The sequence below is a fragment of the Chlorocebus sabaeus genome, chromosome 18, assembly GCF_047675955.1.
Source record: "Chlorocebus sabaeus isolate Y175 chromosome 18, mChlSab1.0.hap1, whole genome shotgun sequence".
Taxonomy (NCBI): Eukaryota; Metazoa; Chordata; class Mammalia; order Primates; family Cercopithecidae; genus Chlorocebus; species Chlorocebus sabaeus.
In genome coordinates this window covers 60,491,387-60,513,158 of record NC_132921.1, presented here as the reverse complement: position 1 = coordinate 60,513,158, position 21,772 = coordinate 60,491,387, and the positions used below count along the sequence as shown (strand labels likewise).

Below are 21,772 nucleotides of genomic sequence, written 5' to 3'. Positions count from 1 at the left end.
CGAGTTTCATAAATCATCACCCATATTTTACTCTAGCAACGTGAAGATTGATTTTACAAACATTTAAATTATTAGTCCATCTGGAATTAATTTTGATATAGATGGGAAAGATGTGTCATTATATGACAAAATGGATATCTTTGCAAATGGTACTTACTGCTATTTATTGAATAACCCAGACTTTCATCACTAATTTGAGTTGGAAACTTTTCCATATACTAAACTACTACGTGTTTTTGTGAACGTTTTTGGGCATGCTATATATTGTGCACTGAATTTTCTATCCATTGCTCAATCGATACCGCATTTTAATTAATATTGTAGGAGGTTTTAATGTCTAGTAAGAGAGACCTTCAACCTTTCTTTCCAAAGATCACTTGGCTTTCTAGCTTGTTTATTGCTTCTGAAGATATTTCTAATCCTTTTATTTTCATGTTCCAGATACCCATGAAGATGCAGAAAAATCTTCACACTCTCAGCAATTTAACAATCTAAGGTAACAGGTAATATAATACCAGAAGCAGGAAGTAAGATGTCTAAATTCTAAGAAAATCAGAGTTGGGTTTAGAAAAAACTCCTAAGGATTCTACCTGAGGAGTTTCCTGGTTTTGCTGCCTCTGATTATACCCTGAATACACATTGCAAAACTCTATTTTTGCTACTAGTTTGCATTTTGTTTTGTTTTATTTTGTTTTTAGAGACAGGATCTTACTCTGTCTTCCAGGCTGGAATGTAGCGGCACAATCATAGTTGACTGCAGCCTCAAACTCTTAGGCTCCAACAATCCTCCCACCTCAGCCTCCTGAGTAGCTGGGACTACAGATGCACACCGCAACACTCGGCTAATTCTTTTTTCTTTTTCGTAGAGACGGGATCTCACTATGTTGTCCAAGCCACTCTCAGACTTCTGGCTTCGCGTGATACTTCCTCCTTGGCCTCCCAAAGTGCTGAGATTACAGACATGAGCCACTGCATCTGACACTGCATTTTATCTTTTAAAATGTGCAGTTCCCCATCAGAATATGAGCTCATTTAAGGGCAGGAACTATATCTTAGATATCTTTTGTGTCTTTGCACAGTGACCAAGACATAGTAAATGCTCAAAAAACATTGAATGAATTAATTAATGGTACACAAAACTCTTGTGTGACGGAGTTCTCTGGCTGTGTCTTTCTTGTGTCTCCACTGGAGTACCAGGTGCTGGGATATGGTAGCTTGCCCAGCCACCTCGTTGCTCCTCTGTGTTGCCTGGTGAGTTTCATATTTATACAACCCTGTGCTTTCCAGGCTTTACAGACCCTTGCTAATGGATTCTTCAATGGCTTCATCCTTCCAGTTTCTTCCTCTTGACATTTTGCATGTTGGCCTGAAATAATGTGTCTCTTGGCCGATGGTGAGCACTCCATGATCTCTATCCTTCCCCTGGTTCTAAATTTCCCCAAGGGCCTGGTAGGTAGGGAGGTGATGAGCAGATAAAGCTGAGGCCCCGTTGGTTCTATCCTGGGCCTCCTAAGATCCAGTTTCTTTTCTTCTAGTTCAAAACAAGCCTCCCTTCCCCCATCCTTGGCACATAATGGGCACTTGACAAATGTTGATTTCTTTCAACTTGACACCCTCTATTCTGCTTCCCTCTCCAAATGGCAGGGTATGAACAGCAAGGCCTCATGTCATCTGTTACCATTTTCAAAAGAAAGCTTGGGGCTACCATGGGGACATGATGAATTAAAAGAAAAAAAAATCGTTCCCAACTACATTGGTGCCCAGGCTGGATGAGGATTGACCAACTAAAATGACTTTATCTAAGCCAGTGCACATGACCTTATTTTTCTTAAAGGGTAGAGAAGTGGGACCTTTATTATGACTTTGAAATCTGCATACTCGGATGCAAATCAGGAAGTAGGTGCAAAATGCCCATGAGGAATGAGGCCCGGAATAATACATTATTCTTTTGAAGTTGGTCACCCTGGAGTTTACTTTGAATGTCATTGGTACCTTTTCTCTTAATGCTTTCTGGGTACCCTACATAGGTAAAACGAAAAACCAGAGGTCTTCGCTTGAACCACAGGATTAACTGGTCAAACTGGTCATGGAAGGCCATCTGATTACAGACAGCCACAGTGATACATTTTTTTTCAGTGAAAAATTAAACCTTGTGTTCATGCAGACTTGCCATTTGTGGTCCATTGAAACTCTGGGATTGCTACCCTTTTAAGGAGGGAAAGAAAATCAGTGTGGTTGAGCTCTCTCTCTCTCTCTCTCTCTCTCTCTCTCTCTGATGTCCTCTCAGTTTTTCCATAGCAATTTTATTTGACTTAAAGTGCAACTCAAGAGAATTCTTACAACTCACTAGCATGGAGTGAACCCTGAGGCTGGAGAGAGTTCTATGCTTCTTGCACTTATGCTGATGATGCCATTGTCAGGACGCAGCCTCCTGAGAGATGTCCGCTCATTTCCATCCTTCATTCAGGTGCTCCTTCCCTGAAGCTGCCCAAGAATCCCTTGTTCCTCTTTAGATAAGGAGGCCAGGCTCAGCCCTAGCTTGCTTTTTATCTGCCCAGAGTGAGGGAGGAGATTGGACCACGATTTTGTCCAGTCCAGTTTCCTGCTTTGCTTGTTTTCATGGTTGTTGGCTTTTGTTTGCAAGGAAAACCTTGGATTTCTCAGCCTGTGAACAGGAATATTTTCTCAGGCTCTTGATAGACTGTTTAAGAAAGAGAGGACAGAGGCACATGGCTTTCCTCTCTAGTCACATAAAACAAAGCTTTAAGGGATTCTTTGGATTGGGGCGGATACAGAGAATTTGGGTGTGGGAGTGGTCAGGAACCTTGGGGGTGACAGTGCTACCTTGATTTTATGTGTTAGACCTTGGACCTCATATCTTAGAAGAGTCTACCTCATAGTCTGAAGAATGGGCCCATCTGATTGGGTAGGTCACCTGCAAGTCAGCTTGCACCTTTGCAGGGGAGGAAGAGAAAGGGGGCACCTGTGTTAGTTATGCCAAATTGATGCTGGTCATTAATGGGGTGACGGTCATAGCCAGATTTCCCCGTCTCTCATACAGGGGCAGAGGATAGTTGAACATCATGTGGCAGACACAGTGTTTGCCTCCTGTGGCCCTGTGGGTAAGTTAGGAATAAATGTCAAGGAGCAATTGACTTTCTCCCTGCTTGGGCCTGATTGTTTTCCCCTTCTTCATAGGTTAAAAAAAGTGTGTGCTTTAGCAAAAGAAACTATCATCAGAGTGAACAGGCAATCTATGGATTGGGATAAAATGTTTGCAACGTATCCATCTGACAGAGGTCTAATATCCAGAATCTACAAGGAACTTAAACAAACTTACAAGAAAAAACCAAACAACCCCATTAAAAAGTGGGCAAAGGACATGAACAGGCAATTCTCAAAAGAAGACATTTATGCTGCCAACAAACATTAAAAAAAGCTCACCACCACTGATCATTAGAGAAATGCAAATCAAAACCACAATGAGATACCATCTCACACCAGTCACAAGGGTGATTATTAAAAGGTTATGAAACAACCAATGCTGGCTCGTTGGCAGAGAAATAGGAACGCTTTTACACTGTTGGTGGGAATGTAAATTACTTCAACCATTGTGGAAGATGGTGTGGCAATTCCTCAGAGTTCTCAAACCAGAAATACCATTTGACCCAGCAATTCCATTACTGTGTATACGCTCAAAGGAATATAAATCATTGTAATACAAAGATACATGCATGCATATGTTCATTGCAGCACTGTTCACAATAGCAAAGACATGGAATCAACCCAAATGCCCATCAATAATAGTCTGAATAAAGAAAATGTGGTACATGTACACTGTGGAATACTATGCAGCCATAAAAAGGAACCAGATCATGTCCTCTGCAGGAACATAGATAGGGCAGGAAGCCGTTATCCTCAGTAAACTAACACAGAAAGCCAAACACTGCATGTTCTCACTTATAAGTGGGAGCTGAATAGTGGGAACACATGGACACAAGGAAGGGAACAACACACACTGGGGCATGTCGGGAGGTGGGGTGGAGGGAGGGAGAGCATTAGGATAAATAGCTAATGCATGCTTGGCTTAATACCTAGGTGATGAGTTGATAGGTGCTGCAAATCACCATGACACACGTTTACTTACGTAACAAACCTGCACATTCTGCACATGCACCCCAGAACTTTAAATATAAGAATAAAACGATGTGCTTGCCCAGTGCCCACTGTGTGCCAGGCCTCATATGTTGCCTTGCTTCAGTCTTAGAAATTATACTCACAACACTGTAATGTGGGAATAATGTCGTTCATGTTTCCTTTCCTTTGTTATTTTTACCATTAAAGGAACTGAGGCTCAGCGAGGCAAAGCGACTTGTCCAAGGTGGGGTCATGTCACATGGATAGAAAGCAGTCTGTAAATGCTTATTGGTAATGAAATTCAAGTTGAAGGGAAAGAAAAGTAAAAGGTGACTTTGTGCTTTTATTCATTTGGTATTTGTTCACTGAACAACAGTTCACTTTCAGGAATAAAACGCTAAGTTTTCGTAGCATCGTCTTCAGTTCATCATTCCTTGTAAGAGCTGCTTCAGTATTCGTTAATAATTTTTCTCTTTCTTCTTTCAGCCTCATTTCTTTCTCCCCCAGAGATATAACACTACTCTGTTTGGTATATGTCTTTGGGTATACATATGTCCTTGAAAAATGTATGTAACATTATTTTACATAGGTGTGAGCACATTTGCATATGTATACATATGTAAATTACATACATAGCATTGTGCTATGCACTTCATTCTATTTCTTGCTTTTTACTTAGTGCTTTTAAGTTCCCCATACATTTATTTATATCCATCTAGTTCATTGCTTCCGATTGTTATATCCTATTCCATAATATCCATCCATGTTCTCCCAATGATGGACAACTGGGTTACCTCTGTCTCAACACATTACATCAGTAATGTGTTGGGATCCTTGAATATGTTAGCATTTCTCAGGGGAAAATATCTAGTCCTCTATACTTTCAGTGGCAAGTCAAAGCATGTAAGGAGAGCTGGACAGCTGGAGATGGTGTAATATTTATTTTAAATGCAACTAACGGAACCGGAGGGCATCCCCCATTAAAGAGACTGCTCTACAAAGAGAACCATTAACATGAATGTAAATCACAGTAGCTTCAGGGACAGCTTAATAACAATCTGACTTTTTATTGGGTGAACAGGAGATGTACCAGCTTTCTCCTTACAGAGTCTTCTGGATCTTTTGCAAAGAGAGATTATATCTGAACTGCTATCGAGATGACTGAGGGCAGAGGGCTGCTCTGGGAGTAATGGCCATAAATCCAATTAGTAATTCACTTTCTCTTTTGCTACAGGCTCCATTTCCCCTGAATGTGGAGAAGATATGCATGTTGGCCATACTTCAGAACCCGGTCAATCCTGAGGGCTCTGTGTCATCATGCCACCAAAATATGCAAGACACCTTGCATGGGAAAATACTAGAATGATACACATCACCCTAGCGACAGTGGAAACCTCTGCTGAAGGGAGAGGAAAAGGTGGTGGGTTGATGGCCTGGAGACTCGTCATACTTTATTCTGTATACTTGTGTATTGCTTCAAACAAAAATTTGTTCCTGTCTTACTTGTGCAATAAGGAAAAAGAAAACCCTTTAGGGACCTCTAGAGAAGTTTATCAAGGTTAGAGCTCATAAAACTCCCTCTTTATGAATGAGGAAACAAGGCAGCTGGAGCACCAGCAGGTTATGTGTTCCTGCTCACATGGCTGGGTGGGGACCAGCGCTTGTCCCTCTTGATTTCTCCTCTTCAGTCCTGGGGACACTGGGTATATGTACCAGTGTGACCAGTGGGCAAAGCTGCAAGTGGGCCAATGACCTCAGAGGCTGAGCCAATGCAGAAATGTCTTGGATTCCAGACCTATTCTTGAGAACTTGGAAACTTAAGAAATCAAATGCTTTAATGACTAATCTTTTTGATCCAAAGTAAAGAATGGAGATGGCTTAGATTAAAAACAAAACCTGTACCAGATTAATTTTGATTTTTAAAAAATCACATAATTGAGACCAGCCTTGGCAATATGGCAAAACCCTGTCTCTACTAAACATACAAAACAATAGCTGGGAGTGATGGCATGTGCCTATAGTCCCAGCTACTCAAGAGGCTGAAGAGGGAGGATCACTTGAACCTAGGAAGTTGAGGCTGCAGTGTACCGTGATCATGCCACTGCACTCCAGCTTAAGTGACAGAGCAAGGCCTTGTCTAAAAAAAAAAAAAAAAAAAAAAAAATTGCATAACTGCTTTACATTTATTTTCTCTGAGATCAAAAAGACACATTTTGAGAACAAGGGGGTTCTTTGTTATGAAAGAACATAACTGACTTCTTATGTCTATACTGACTACAAAGGTGTTTCTTGTGGGTTGATCATTTAAAAAATATTATTATCATAATTGACATATAAATGACAAAACCACACTTGCATGAGCTAGTGAAAAAAAAAAAAGCACAAAGGATTTGGGTTTGAACCCCAGCCCTGGCATTTACTTGTCACCTTGAGCAAGTGACCAAACTTCCCCATGCCTTAGTTTTATTATTTGTAAAGTGGGAATAATATCACCTAATTCACATGATTACTATGAGGATCAACTGAGATACTCTAAGTAGAGGTTTTAGTACAATGGCTGGCACATAGTAAGCACTCAATAATGATGACCATTATTATTTTAATAAGGACGTATTCACTATTATTATTTTCCCTTGGACTACTCCAGGGATCAGTGAGATATTTATTAGGTATACTAATAACTTGCTTTGAATTTCTCAAAAGCAGAGTCTGAGACGAGGATCTGTGTGCAGAGTGTTTGTTCGGAAGGTGATCCCAGGAAATGCAGTGAGGAAGTGAACCATGGAAGAGAGAAAAAAGGCAATAAAAGTATATCTCTGTGGGCAACTGAACACAGTCCTAGGGCCTTCTGAGGTACTGTGTAGAGTATATTTCAAATAGCATGGGGGAGGCGTAACACTCATGTAGTGTCTGGTACAACTGCGTAAGTGCAATCTCCAATTAGGTTTTTTTTTTTTGAGACAGAGTCTCACTCTGTTGCCCAGGCTGGAATGCAGTGATGTGATCCTGGCTCACCGCAATCTCTGCCTCCCAGGTTCAAGCAATTCTCATGCTTCAGCCTCCCAAGTATGTGGGACTACAGGCATGTGCCATCACACCTGGTTAATTTTTGTATTTTTAGTAGAGACAGGGTCTTGCTGTGTTGCCCAGGCTAGTCTTAAACCCCTGGGCTCAAGCGATCCATCCACCTCAGCCTCCCAAAGTGCCGGGATTACAGGCGTGAGCCACCGTGTCTGGTCTCCAGTTCGGTTTTAAGTATAGGTTATGTTTTTGCTTATAATTTTTTTCTTGTTAAGTAACAGATGTCTGCATTGGCTGATGTTCTCCATGGCTGCTCTGCCAGTTTTTTCTCCATTAACTGATATGAGGGCATAATTTATGTGGCAAAATGTTTTGGGATGGTAAACACATCTGTAACGATAAGCTTAAAAGTTAAGTTTGAATGATATATTTATCATTCCATTGCAAGTCAAGGTAGGTTATCTCTTAGACTGGTTCTCAAAACCTAAGCAAAGGGGCTTCTGGAAACAGTGATACTCTTTTCAGAGAATGCTACAATCATCGCAGAATACCAGAGTTCCCACATATTCAATTCCAAGGCATAAACAGAAAAAGTTATTGCAAGAAATACGACCATCTTATGAAATTATTAGTATGGACATGCATACATACATCAACCAAATGTGACTGACTTTTTATGAATTTCTATTATTATTTGTTTACTGGGTCGTTGCTCACTTGTTATCTGTGGGAATTTGCTTGCAGATGACAACAGTAGGCACCACGGGCATATGAAAATATGGAAGAAAAACATTAGACGGTAACATTTTACCCATTTTTACATTAACCTGAGAATAAAGAATCCCTAATTCTCTTTCAGGGACAAAACACTTCTATGTCATTTTTAAAACACTGGCCTTTGAGAACCAACGTAAAAGGTCAACCGAACAGCTACAATGCCAATTTGTGGCTATATTCACTAATCAAAATAAGGGACATCCCACAATTCCAGGCTACTAGGAAGTTTGCAGGTGACTTGGCAGATCTCATAGATTGCACCTCCTAGGTGCTGTAAGAGCAAAGTGTGAGCTGCCCACGGCACTAGTGGGCAGACACTTGACTCTTCTGTGGGATCACTTGAAACTGGAATTATGTATCTAAAGTAGCCCCCCTTAGCCACAGCTTGGCTTTTGGCTGTTTCAGTTACCAGTGGTCAACCGCAGTCTGGAAATAGGTGAGGACAGCACAGTAAGATATTTTGAAAAAGAGAGCGAGAGGGACCACATTCACATAACGCTTGTTATTGCAGTATATTGTTACAGTTGTTCTATTTTATTGTTAGTTATTGTGCTTAATCTTTTACTGTGCCTATACATACATACCTATAATAAAGTTTATAAATTATACTATGTATATATAGGAAGAAATGTTTAGGAAAAATACATACATATTATAGGTACATATATGTATAGGAAAAAAGTTTATAAATTAAACTTTATTATAGGTATGCATGTATAGGCAGAAACATAGTGTATATAGGGTTTGGTATTATCTGTAGTTTCATGCATCCACTGAGGGTCTTGGAATGTATCCCCCATGGATAAGGGGATATTACTATGTATATATGTCTGTGTATGCATATATAAACATATATATGTATACAGACACGTAGTTTATATATATACACACATATACATACATATGTATATATATAATTATATATATATAGTTTGTATGAGGAAAACTTTGTGTATTTTACTATTTTGCTCTAAATTAGGCAATACACTACTGACTATAACTAACACAACTGCCTTCTTTGCTTTCACTATTACTTACTTCCATGCATTCATTTCCTGAGTCTGGAAATGGATCCGCCTTCTACCATCCTTACTGAAGGCCTAACTCAAATCTCATGTCCCCACAAAACTATACATGACCATCTCCGCCATCTGCTAGCGGGTCCTCTCAAATTCTTAAAATACTTTTTATACTTTTCATTTCACACTGAGTGCCACCCTATATTGTTAGTCTCTCTCAGTCTCCTTCACACACACTCTCTCTCTCACACACACACATTCCTGTCTTCCCTAACTAGACAAGATTTGCATTTTATTACTGTTTGTGCCCAGCGAGTGCCTCATACACAGTGGCTCTGGCAAATGTGTTAGAATCATGTAATCAGGCACAGCCCCCAACATTGTTCACAGCCCCACTCTATCAAACATCAGTGTTTCCCCAAATTGAGGAATGTAGAGATCCTTAAAGAAAAAGAAATCCGCACACACCCAGTGTCGAGTTAAATTTTTAAAATAATAGTTAAATATGCCAGAGTATAAAACAAAGTATAAACTCCTTCCACTAATAGCTTTAATACAACTATAAAATGAAAACAGTTTACAATTAAATGCAAATAAACCCATATATTTGAATTAATATTAATTTAATCTGACAGAGGATGCTATTTTGCTGCAAATAAATCACTGTTCAGAATGAGAATAGGGTCATGACTGCTATCATGCAGGCTGTTTACAATTTGTCGTGCCCGTATCGTGGTTTGCTCTATGACCATTCCAATTTTCCATCCATTTGCTCTATTTGAACCTTACAAAACCATCATTCAGGTAATAAAATGTCATGTCATTGGACTGCATCTGGCACAAGTACATCATTGCTGTGTTAGTTCCAACCTCTCTTCTTTCTCATTTACCTATGACAATAATATACCACTTGGCGTCAATGTGACCTTAAACATAGATGCTATGAAATCTGCAGCAGTACTTTGTTATAGATGGTCATCCAAATGAAAATACTCATAATAATATTAATAGCTATTATTTACAAACTTTTTAATGTGTCAAGTGCTTTCCTATATGTAGATTATCTCATTTAATTCTTACAATAACTCTCTGAGAAAGGTGCCATCATCATTTTACAGACAAGGAAACAGTGCCTCAGAGTTCAATAGCCTTCTCAAATCCATGCTGCTCATAAAGAATTTTAACACATGAAATCTGACACGGAACATGAATGCTATACTATACTTATTAATTTGCTCAGCTGGGTGGGCGTGGTGGGTCACGTCTGTAATCCCAGCATTTGGGGAGGCCAAGGCAGGCAGATCATGAGGTCAAGAGTTCAAGACTAGCTTGGCCAACATAAGGAAACCTCGTCTCTACTAAAAATACAAAAAAAATTAGCCAGGCATGGTGGCGAGCACCTGTAGTCCCAGCTACTTGAGAGGCTGAGGCAAGAGAATCACTTGAACCTGGGAGGCAGAGGTTGCATTGAGCCAAGATTGCACCACTGTACCCCAGCCTGGGTGACAGGGTGACTCTGTCTCAAAAAAAAAAAAAAAAAAAAAAAAAATTTTGTTCAGCTTACCATTCAAATGAACACAAAATTAAAATAAAAGTGTTACAGAGAGTCAACATACCTCAATATTTGAGAAACATTCCTATATACCCAGAATTCATCATATGCTCAGTAATCATGCCTGCAGATTCTTTTCCACTCAAGAAGTACTGGTGTAGTTATCACTAGCCAAAATATGAAATAACTCAGCTTTCTCGTGCGGTTGACTGGTCCAATCAAGAAAATGTTTGGACAAGAAAAAGTTGTATACTTCTGTCTTAGTCCATTTGGACTGCTATAGAAAAATACTATAAACTGGGTGGCTTATAAACAACACAAATTTATTTCTCACAGCTCTGGAGGCTGGGAAGTCCAAAATCGAGGCATTGACAGATTCAACATCTAATGAAGACTTGCTTCCTGGTCCATAGGCAGTGTTCTTACGTGGTGGAAGAGATGAGGGAGCTCTGTGGGGCTTCTTTTACAAGAGCGCTCACTCCATGTTGGCCCCTCATGACTCGATCACCTCCCAAGGGTCCCACCTCCCAGTGCATCACATAGCAGGTTAGGATTTCAATATATGAATTTTAGGGCACACAAACACTCCACCTACAGCACTTTAGTTCCATCGTCCCACACCCCCACCCCAGGTATAGTTACATTGTGTGTGTTTAATCAAATCCCTTGCTATTCTTCACAAAAATTAATGGTGTGATTTACTTATTGGCTTCTGTTTCCCAAATAAGCAACTTAGGAATGAGAAAAAAGCTTGTACATTTCAGATCTGTACAAAACAGTTACCAATTTTTTATGATATTGCAAAACACATAGATTAATCTGATTTCCAGGTCATCTACTGCATACCCAGCACATTGCTTTGGCCGTGGTTTAATCCGATGAAGTCTCTATCCTAAAAACCACTAGACAAGGTCTCTTCTTAAGACTTGAGTGTGGTTGTTATTAATAGTATATATTGACTGGACACGGTGGTCCCAGCACTTTGGGAGGCCAAAGGGGGTGGATCACCTGAGGTCAGGAGTTTGAGACCAGCCTGGCCAATATAGTGAAACCCCATCTCTACTGAAAATACAAAAGTTAACTGGGTGTGGTGGTGGAGACCTGTAATCCCAGCTATTCAGGAGGCTGAGGCAGGAGAATCGCTTGAACCAGGGAGGCAGAGGTTGCAGTGAGCTGAGATTGTGCCACTGCGCTCCAGCCTGGGTAACAAGAGTGAAACTTCATCTAAAATAAAATAAAATAAAAATATTAATAGTATATATTGGAGTCATGCACTTCTACAAAAATAGCTACATTCTGAGTTTGGCTGTTTCTTCCATCTTAGAAACAATTAGGTTAGGTAAAATTTGAATGTTATTACCCTCACGCCCATGAGGCTATTAGTGCACAGGAGGTTAAATCTAAGGTCACACAATTAGTGCTGAGCCAAATCTAGAAGTCAGGTTTCCTTGTCTACAGTTCCTCCCACTGGACCAAATTCCCCCTTAGAGCAATGCAGAAACAGCATTCTAGAAGGAATTTAGATTTATTTCTAAACTCGATCTGGTTCCATTGTGAGTATAAAATCCTGATTTGCAATCGGAGCCTGGAGTGTCACCCACTGCCTGTGTGGATGATTTTGTTACCAGCTGCTGAAACACTTCAATGGGAAGACATGGAATTCCTGCAGGAAATGACTCCAGGCAGCTCTGAATAAGTAAGGAAATTAAATGACTAACTTCAATGTTTCCTGGTTTTTGTCTATCTTAATTAACAATTTATTTTGGTAAAGGAAAAACTGAATAACTTTTTAATAGTCAACACGTAAAACCTAATATTTGTTTATAATAAAAACATGACTTCCATGTCTACTTTTATTTTCAAAACACCCAGGTTTTTAAATAATTTTCTCTTTCGGTAATTGTATTTATTAAAGAGTTTCTCTTTAAAAACACGATGACAGCATATATATGTGGGAAATATCAATTTCCTTCTCATAGTTCCCAAAGGCACACTTATGAAAAATGTGTTGATTATTAACAGAGCTAATATTTTTGTAGTAATGTTATTACTGAACGTCTATAAGAATTGGAGTTTGGGGTTGCAGCCCAAATACATTATTGATTTCTATGTCATATTAAATGTAGCACAGACCTAATTGAACATAATTACGACTTTTGATACCTATTTTATGTGGTTCCTACTTTGCCTTCATTCATTTATTCCACAGTGTTTACTGAATGTCTGCCATGTACCAGGCATTCTTCTAGGTGCTGAGATACAAGGTAACTTAAACAAAGCTCCTAGTGCCATGGAGCTAACATTCCAGTTGAAGGAAAAACAGACAATTAACAAAAAGACAGGAAAATATGTCAGGGAGTTGTAACTGCTATGAAGAAAAACAGAGTGAGACAAGAATGAGGGAGGGGTACTACCTTAAATGGGAGGGTCAGGAAATCAGGGAAATCCTGCCTGGGTTTGTCTGTGGAAAGTTAATAATTTCAGACCAATAATCCATCACGGACAACTACCATTGTGGTGGTATAATTGTGACATTCCGTTGTTTCCTGGGTTCTACAAGTGTTTAGGAAAAACTTTTAAATTCGAGGTTAATGGTTAGCAGTTTCAAGAAAGCTGATTTTATATCCGTGTAACTTGTGTCTTTATTTCTAGCTTTCTTTGGAAGACAATATCTCTTAGGACTAAAGATGGGGCAAAATTAAAGTTCTCGTCACAGGGCTAGTTAACTTTACTGCGAAGCAAGCATAAACAAATTTGTATTAGCAATTAAGTTTAGAGACTCCAATTACATTTTTACTGAAATTAAATAAAGGCAAATTCTCCTTAATATTTCCAGAATGACTATTAACAAGCACAAGTGCTACCTTTTGTTGAACAACAAAATGTGCCAAGTACAGAACTTCATGTACATTTTTTTTTCTTATTTTTCAAAAGCCCTGGCTATGGGTACAATTGCTCCCATCTTTTACCTAAAAGAAATTGGGACTCAGACAAGCTACATACTCTCCCTGAGGTCCCAGAAGTAATCATGTCATACTTGGAGTCTGACATCACTTCTGCCTGATCTTATGGGTCTGCAAGGAACAATGAAGATGATCTAATTTAACCTCATTTTACATATGGGTAAACAGAGACAGCTGTGGTGACCTGCCCAGGGTCACAGAACCAGTGAGCTGGTAGCAGAGTTGGGACTAGAGCCCAGTAGGAACTCCTCCGATGACACTGTGCTGCCTCCCAGTGAGCGCTGTGCAAGCCAAACTCTGCAACCCACTGCCTTTTCAATGAACAGCCAGGTCAGCTGGGTACCCACTTGGGACCAAGATGAATCCTGAGTCCTACTCATATCATACACAAAAAATCAATTCCAAGTGCATCATTTATCTCAATGTGAAAAGCAAAATAACAAAGCTTTTAAGAACAGCTACATGATCTTGGGGTGGGCAAAGAAGTGTTGACAGCTGTAAAGGTTAGAATGGGTAAATTGAATTATACTAAAATTAATAACTTTTCTTTATTAAGATGTACCATTAAGGAAGTGGAAAGGAAAAGTCCCAGAGTGGGAGAAGATGTCTGTATACACATGTGGTGACATAGAGCTTGTATCCAGCATGACTCTGTGTGCGTGCGTGTGTGTGTGTGTGTGTGTGTGTGTGTGTGTTCATTCCTACAAATTAGTGGCAAAAAGGCAGTTAATCCAATAAAAAAATAGACAAAAGCCTTGAACAGGTACTTCAAAAAAGAAGATATACTAATAAACAAATGAAAGGGTGCTAACATCATTCGTCATTAAGAAAATGCAAATTAAATCCACAACTGATTCTATTACAGATTTAGAAGAAAAATTAAAATGAAATAAATTACGTTGGAGCATATGAAACTGCAATTTTTACAGGTCAGAAATAGTCAAATATATAATTTAACCAATATCAAGTATTGATGAGGATGTGAAAATTCAGAACTTCAGATATTATTTGTGGAGTGTCAGTGGGTGCCACCCTTTGGGAATCTGTTTGGCAAAACTACACTAAAGCTTGGTGACTTAAAAAAGCAACCATTTGGACAGGCATGGTGGCTCACGCCTGTAATCCCAGCACTCTGGGAGGCCAAGGTGGGTGGATCACCTGAGGTCAGGAGTTTGAGACCAGCCTGGCCAACATAGCAAAACTCCGTCTCCACTAAAAATACAAGAATTAGCCAGGTGTGGTGGCATGTGCCTGTAATTCCAGCTACTCAGGAGGCTGAGGCAGGAAAATTACTTGAACCCAGGAGGCGAAGGTTGCAGTGAGCTGAGATTGTGACACTGCATTCCAGCCTCAGTGGCAGAGCGAGACTTCATCTCAAAAAAAAAAAAAAAAAAAGAGGAGCCATTTATTATTTCATACAAGTTTATGGGTCAGGTGAGCAGCTCTGTGGCTCTGGGTTAAGCTCAGTCAATTCTACCTGGGCTTCTGTGTGCAGCTGGCAGAATGGCTGGGACTGGCTAGTACGATGATCTGTCCAGGATGGCTCAGCTCTCCTCATGTCCTTCAAATCCTTCAGCAGGCTCACCTGGAGGGGTAGTCACAGACGAGAGAGAGAGTGTGTGTGAAAACAAGCAAGTGCTTGCTTATAGGAGCACTACTGGTCCTAACTTTTCCACTGTCCATTGGCCAAAGCAAGTCAAATGACCTAGCCCCAAGCCAGTGTGGGAAGGCATTATGATGATGTGAATACAAAGAAATGTGAAGATTGGGCCAGTATTTACTCAGGCTGGACAGACATTTGTATACCCTATGATCCAGCAATTTCACTCTTAGATCTATACCCAACAGAAAAATATACATGTGTTCATGAAGAGAAATATCCAAGAATATTCATAGCAGCACTTTTCATAATAACCTCAAGCTGAGAACAACCCAGATATTCATGTATAGTAGTGTGGATAAGCAAACTGTGCTCTATTCACATGATGGAATATTATACAGCAGCGAGAATGAATGAACTATGATTCTCTCTCTCTCTCTCTATATATATATATATATATGCAATATATATGAGCAAACAAACAGTAAAACAAATTCATGTTGTTAGAAGTTTGGCTAGCAGCCACCCTGAAAGGAGGCTAGTGGCAGGAAAGGGACAGGAAGGGGCTTCTGGAATGTGAATCATGTTCTATTTCTTGATTGGGTACTGGTTACATGGCGGTGTTCATTTTGAAGATGTTCATTAAAATGTATACTTATATTTTGCACAGCTTTCTCTATGTGTACTTATGAAATTTATATGAAAATCATTAAATGACAAGCATAATTTTCATGGGTTTTTTGCTTGTTTTTACATGTGTGTTCTGCTTTCCTATTGAGAAACTCAGATAACTTTAATTCCATCTGTTGTCTCCTCGTCTCCTCTGTCAAGGTGATGCGTTTCAAAATTAACAAGCAAATTAGTTGCATCATCACTATGGCAATCACTTCTTTCAATTCAATTCCATTTAACATAACAAGCATTTACTGAGAACTCAAAACACAATGAAAGATGCATAAGGTCTCCACAGGTGCTTTTCAGACCTCATTGTACACCTGAATCATCTGGGGAACTGGTAAAATGTGTTGATTCCTGGGGGTCCAACTCCAGAGATTCTGATTTAGTAGATCTGGAGTGGAGCCTAGTACACAACATTTTAAATTAAGTGCCATAGGTAAAATTGGTGCAGAAAATCTTTGGATTGTGTTTTGACAAAAACTAGCAAGAACTCATGATCTAGTAGCAAAGAAATCTATGTATTAAAGACAAAAACTAAAACAAGGTGCAAACTACAATAAAGCTATAAAGAACATTGAATGGAGAAATTACGACTTCTTGAAGAAATGGGATTAAGTTTCACCTTGAAATAAGTAGGAAAAGCTCTAAATTAATTCAATAAAAATATATTTAGCTCCTGCTACTGAGGTTTAGGCATCGTTCTCAGTGCGGGGGATACAGTAGGGAACGATGCATACCAAATCCCTGCCCTAGGTTGCTCATGTACTAGTGAAAGCAGCCTTTCCCTAGGCAAAGAGTAGTGTCTGTAATGCGAGCACCAGGAAATATACAAGGAAATGCAGATAGGAACCAAAGTGTAGACGCTTTTCTGCATCTAGCAGTAGTTTTGTATTCCAAACTAACATAGTTTCTTCCATTCCTTGGGTTTTATAATCCTCAGATATCCGAAGTGTTTTCTCACCCTTTTGTGAACACAGAGCATTTTTAACATTCCCGTTTACCTTTGTTGTTTGTGTTGACCTCTGGCTTCCCTCCAACTTCACCACATCTTTCTTGTGATAAGTTGTCTACAAAACACTCCAGTATACCAGGTAAGCTTACAAGAATTATAAAGTGACTGCCAATGGCCTCTGTCTAATTCTATGACCTAGAACCTCTTCCAAAGCGCCTGACACTAGACTCCTCAAGAACCATGGCAAACTGTTTTCTAACTGACTATCTGCCACCACTCTAGGCATTTGTGGTGTGTGTAGAGAAGGCTGTATACCACCTTCTAATCTCTACTCAACCTCCAAGTATCCATATTTCAGTTGATAATCGCTGTGCTTATTCTGGTTGGTAACTTCTCTAGACAATCTTTAGCTTGTTACCTGGAAGTCTGAGGGAGGGGTTTGTTGATATAATACCAGTTAATCAGATATCATCTGAAAAAGCCACCAGCTTACAGTTGATAATAGTGATAACTTCTCCTGATTCATTGGCACAGATGTTCCATTAACAATGTTCCAGTAACAATGCATTTGATACTTTTCCAAAGCTTGATGAAAAAAAATAGTTCTTTACATTTATTATTCCACCCAGGTTTTCCTTTATATAACAGTATTTATTCTTCTTTTTAAAATTTTGTCATGGTAAGATTACTTAACATGAGATCAACCCTCTTAATGAATTTTTAAGTGTACTTTATGGTGGTGTTACATACAGGCACAACATTGTGCAGTAAATCTCTAGAACTTACTCATCTTGCATAACTGAAATTTCACACCCGTTGATTAACAACACCCAATTCACTTACCCCCACAACCCCTGACAACCAACATTCTATTTTTTTGCTTCAATGAGTTTGACTACTTTAGATACTTCACGTAAGTGGAATCATGCCCTATCTGCCCATCTGTGACTGGCCTATTTCACTTAGCATAATGTCCTCAAGATTCACTTATGTTATTCCATATTGCAGAATCTCCTTCTTCTTAAAGACTGAATAATATTCCATTGTATGTATATGCCATGTTTTCTTTATCCATTCATCTACCGGTGGACATTTAGTTCATTTCCACATCTTGGCCATTATAAATAATACTGCACTGAACATGGGAGTGCTCCTATCTTTTTGAGATCCTGATTTCAACTCTTTGGGATAAATATCCAGAAGAGGAATTGCTAAGTCATATCGTAATTCTATTTTGATTTTTAATTTTTTTCCATACTATTTTCCATAGAGGCTGCACCATTTTGCATTCCCATCAACAGTGTATACTGTTGGTCTTCATCCTCAGCAACACTTATTGCCTTTTGTTTTTTGTTAATAGCCATCCTAACAGGTATGATGTGATATCACATTGGGAAGAGGTATTTCTAAGTCAATAGCATAACTTTTCTTAAGGAAGAAAGTAGTAATTCCTGCTCATGATTCTATATTGTATTAACATATTAAAATATTTATACACATGAAGTACAAGGTTGAGAAAGTTATCTAAAGAGACTCTGGAGTCAGTTCGACTAAAACTTGAGTCTTTGCCCTGTCCTCCAATAGCTTTGTGATCTTGAGAAATTCATGTAACCTTTCACTGTCTCAGTTTCTCTGTCTGTAAAACAAAGTGGGGCTATAAATAACATTTCTCTCAGAGGGTTCTTGAGAGGGATATCTTTATTCTGAAAACTGGTAAATAATGGGAAAGAATTCTAACATGAATATTGTTTGGGGGGGGAGTATTTCAAAATAATCAAATAGCTAACAAGGAGAAGTTTATCTATCTTATCTATCTATCTATCTATCTATCTAATAGGTAGTAAAAGAGATAACAATTAACAAATCATCATTTGTGACCCCTGTGAGATCATGGTCCCAGGAAACAATCTTTCTTCAGTAGCTACTATATTGAGTGAAATGTTGATGGGAACTTTATAATTGATGGATCAGACTGACACCTCCTGAACCCCTTCTAAACACTGACCAATGTTAACTCCACTCCCACAAAGTGGGATAAGCACCCAGTATGTGCCTCCTGGTGGCATGCAATAGAAAGTACAAGGTATCACCTACCAAAACCCCTGTCTACCAGGTTAAGAAAATATGAAGGGTAGAGGAACGTGTTAAATGACACCATGAGGATGCAGTTAGCTAAATACATAACAAAATAAGTTATGTGGGAAAGATCACTCTGTTTTTTCCACAAATAAATGACATTAAAAATAAAGAGGAAAATGGGGGAACTCCCTTAAAGGATATACCAATCACATGCAATATGTGGATATTTTTAGGATCCTCATTTGAGCAATCCAACCATCAAAAGATGTTTTCAAGACTACTAGGGAAAATTGAAAACTAATTGGGAAAAAGATGATATTAAAGATTTATTGGTAATTTTGCTAGGTGTGATAACAATACTGAGTTATGGTCGAAAAAAGAGTATTTGCCTATTAGCAAATATTGAGGTAAAGTGGCATGTTGTCTAGGAGTTGCTTTAAAATACTCTAGTAAAAATAAGTGTGCGTATGTTTGCATCTCTATGTGTCTGGGTGTGTTAGAAGGAGCAGAAGGATGAAAGCAAATGACAGAATGTTGATAATTTTTAGAGCCAGGTGATGACTAAAAGAGGATTCACTCTACTATTTTCTTTGTGCTTATGTGTTTGAAAATTTCCACAAAACCCATGTTCTTACACCAAAGCAAGCAGATATTATAAATAAGAATTGTTTGCATAATTTGTATAATATTTCAAAACCAAAAAAACCACCTGAAATAAATCTTCAAACTTTCAGCAGTTGGTCCTTATGTCTCAGGCACCTAGGGGTACACAGTTACTGTGTCTTGCCATTAGGGGTGGTTTGAGAGGTCAGAGAAGCACTAAAAGAGTTGAAGGAAGCTTTATAATTCATAGCTCAAGCTCTGAAAAGTAAATAAACTAATGTCATTTAAATGTAGTGGGTCAGTAATACTGTAAAAATCCTAGAAGAAAACCTAGGTAATATCATTCAGGACATAGGCATGGGTAAGGACTTCACGTCTAAAACACCAAAAGCAACGGCAACAAAAGCCAAAATTGACAAATGGGATCTAATTAAACTAAAGAGTTTCTGCACAGCAAAAGAAACTACCATCAGAGTGAACAGGCAACCTACAGAATGGGAGAAAATTTTTGCAATCTACTCCTCTGATAAAGGGCTAATATCCAGAACCTACAAAGAACTCAAACCAATTTACAAGAAAAAAACAAACAACCCCATCAAAAAGTGGGCAAAGGATATGAACAGACATTTCTCAGAAGAAGACATTCATACAGCCAACAGACACACGAAAAAATGCTCATCATCACTGGCCATCAGAGAAATGCAAATCAAAACCACAATGAAATACCATCTTACACCAGTTAGAATGGCAATCATTAAAAAGTCAGAAAACAACAGGTGCTGGAGAGAATGTGGAGAAATAGGAACACTTTTACACTGTTGGTGGGGTTGTAAACTAGTTCAACCATTGTGGAAAACAGTATGGCAACTCCTCAAGGCTCTAGAACTAGAAATACCATATGATCCAGCCATCCCATTACTGGGTATATACCCAAAAGATTATAAATCATTCTGCTATAAAGACACATGCACATGTATGTTTATTGCGGCACTATTCACAATAGCAAAGACTTGGAATCAACCCAAACGTCCATCGGTGACAGACTGGATTAAGAAAATGTGGCACATACACACCATGGAATACTGTGCAGCCATAAAAAGGGATGAGTTCGTGCCCTTTGTAGGGACATGGATACAGCTGGAAACCATCATTCTCAGCAAATTTTCACAAGAACAGAAAACCAAACACTGCATGTTCTCACTCATAGGTGGGAATTGAACAATGAGATCACTTGGACATGGGAAGGGGAACATCACACACTGGGGCCTATTATGGGGAGGGGGGAGGGGGGAGGGGGGAGGGATGGCATTGGGAGTTATACCTGATGTAAATGACGAGTTGATGGGTGCTGACGAGTTGATGGGTGCAGCACACCAACATGGCACAAGTATACATATGTGACAAACCTGCACGTTGTGCACATATACCCTAGAACTTAAAGTATAATAAAAAAATAAAAATAAAAATAAATCTCCTCTTATATAGCTGCAAAAAAATAAATAAATAAAATAAATGTAGTGGGTCAGGAGCAGCATTTCAAAAACATGAAACAGAGAAAATAAAGCTGCAGGAAGTTTGAACTGGGCAGAGCCCACCACAGCTCAGCAAGGCCACCGCAGCCAGACTGCCTCTCCAGACTCCCTCCTCTGTGGGCAAAGCATCTCTGAAAAAAAAGCAGTAGGCCCAGTCAGTGACTTATAGATAAAACCCCCACCTCCCTGGGGCAGCGCACCTGAGGGAAGGGGCAGTTGTGCGCGCAGCTTCAGCAGACTTACACGACCCTGCCTGGCAGCTCCGAAGACAGCAGCAGATCTCCCAGCTCAGCGTTCGAGCTCTAATAAGGGACACATTGCCTCCTCAGGTAAGTCCCTGACCCCCATGTATTCTGACTGGGAGACATCTCGCAGTAGGGCCAACAGACACCTCACACAGGAGAGCTCTGGCTGGCATCTGGTGGGTGCCCCTCTGGGACAAAGCTCCCAGAGGAAGGAACAGACAGCAATCTTTGCTGTTCTACAGCCTTGCTGGTGATATCCAGGCAAACAGAGTATGGAGTGGACCTCCAGCAAACTTTTGCAGGGACATGGATGAAGCTGGAAACCATAATTCTCAGCAAACTAACACAAGAACAGAAAACCAAACCAAACACTCATAAGCAGGAGTTGAACGATGAGAACACGTGGACACAGGAAGGGGAACATCACACACTGGGGCATGTCAGGGAGTGGAGGGCTAGGGGACAGGTAGCATTAGGAGAAATACCTAATGTAGATGACGGGTTGACGGGTGCAGCAAACCACCATGGCACATGTATACCTATGTAACAAACCTGCACATTCTGCACATGTACCCTAGAACTTAAAGTATAATCATAATAAAAAAACATGAAAC

At 39.5% G+C, this 21,772-nt stretch overlaps 1 long non-coding RNA gene across 2 annotated transcripts in view; it reads left to right on the top strand.

Annotated features, from left to right (window-relative positions):
* Positions 1-15,801, top strand: part of LOC140709004 (uncharacterized) — a 43,008-nt gene extending 27,207 nt beyond the window's left edge. The window contains exons 5-7 of one of the 2 annotated variants that reach the window (XR_012089321.1): positions 442-1,393; positions 2,288-4,466; positions 5,372-15,801. This is a non-coding gene — a long non-coding RNA (uncharacterized lncRNA). Of the gene's footprint in view, positions 1-441; positions 1,394-2,287 lie in introns of both variants that reach the window. The other variant, XR_012089320.1, reaches the window with a different exon arrangement.
* Positions 15,802-21,772: the final 5,971 nt, after the last annotated feature.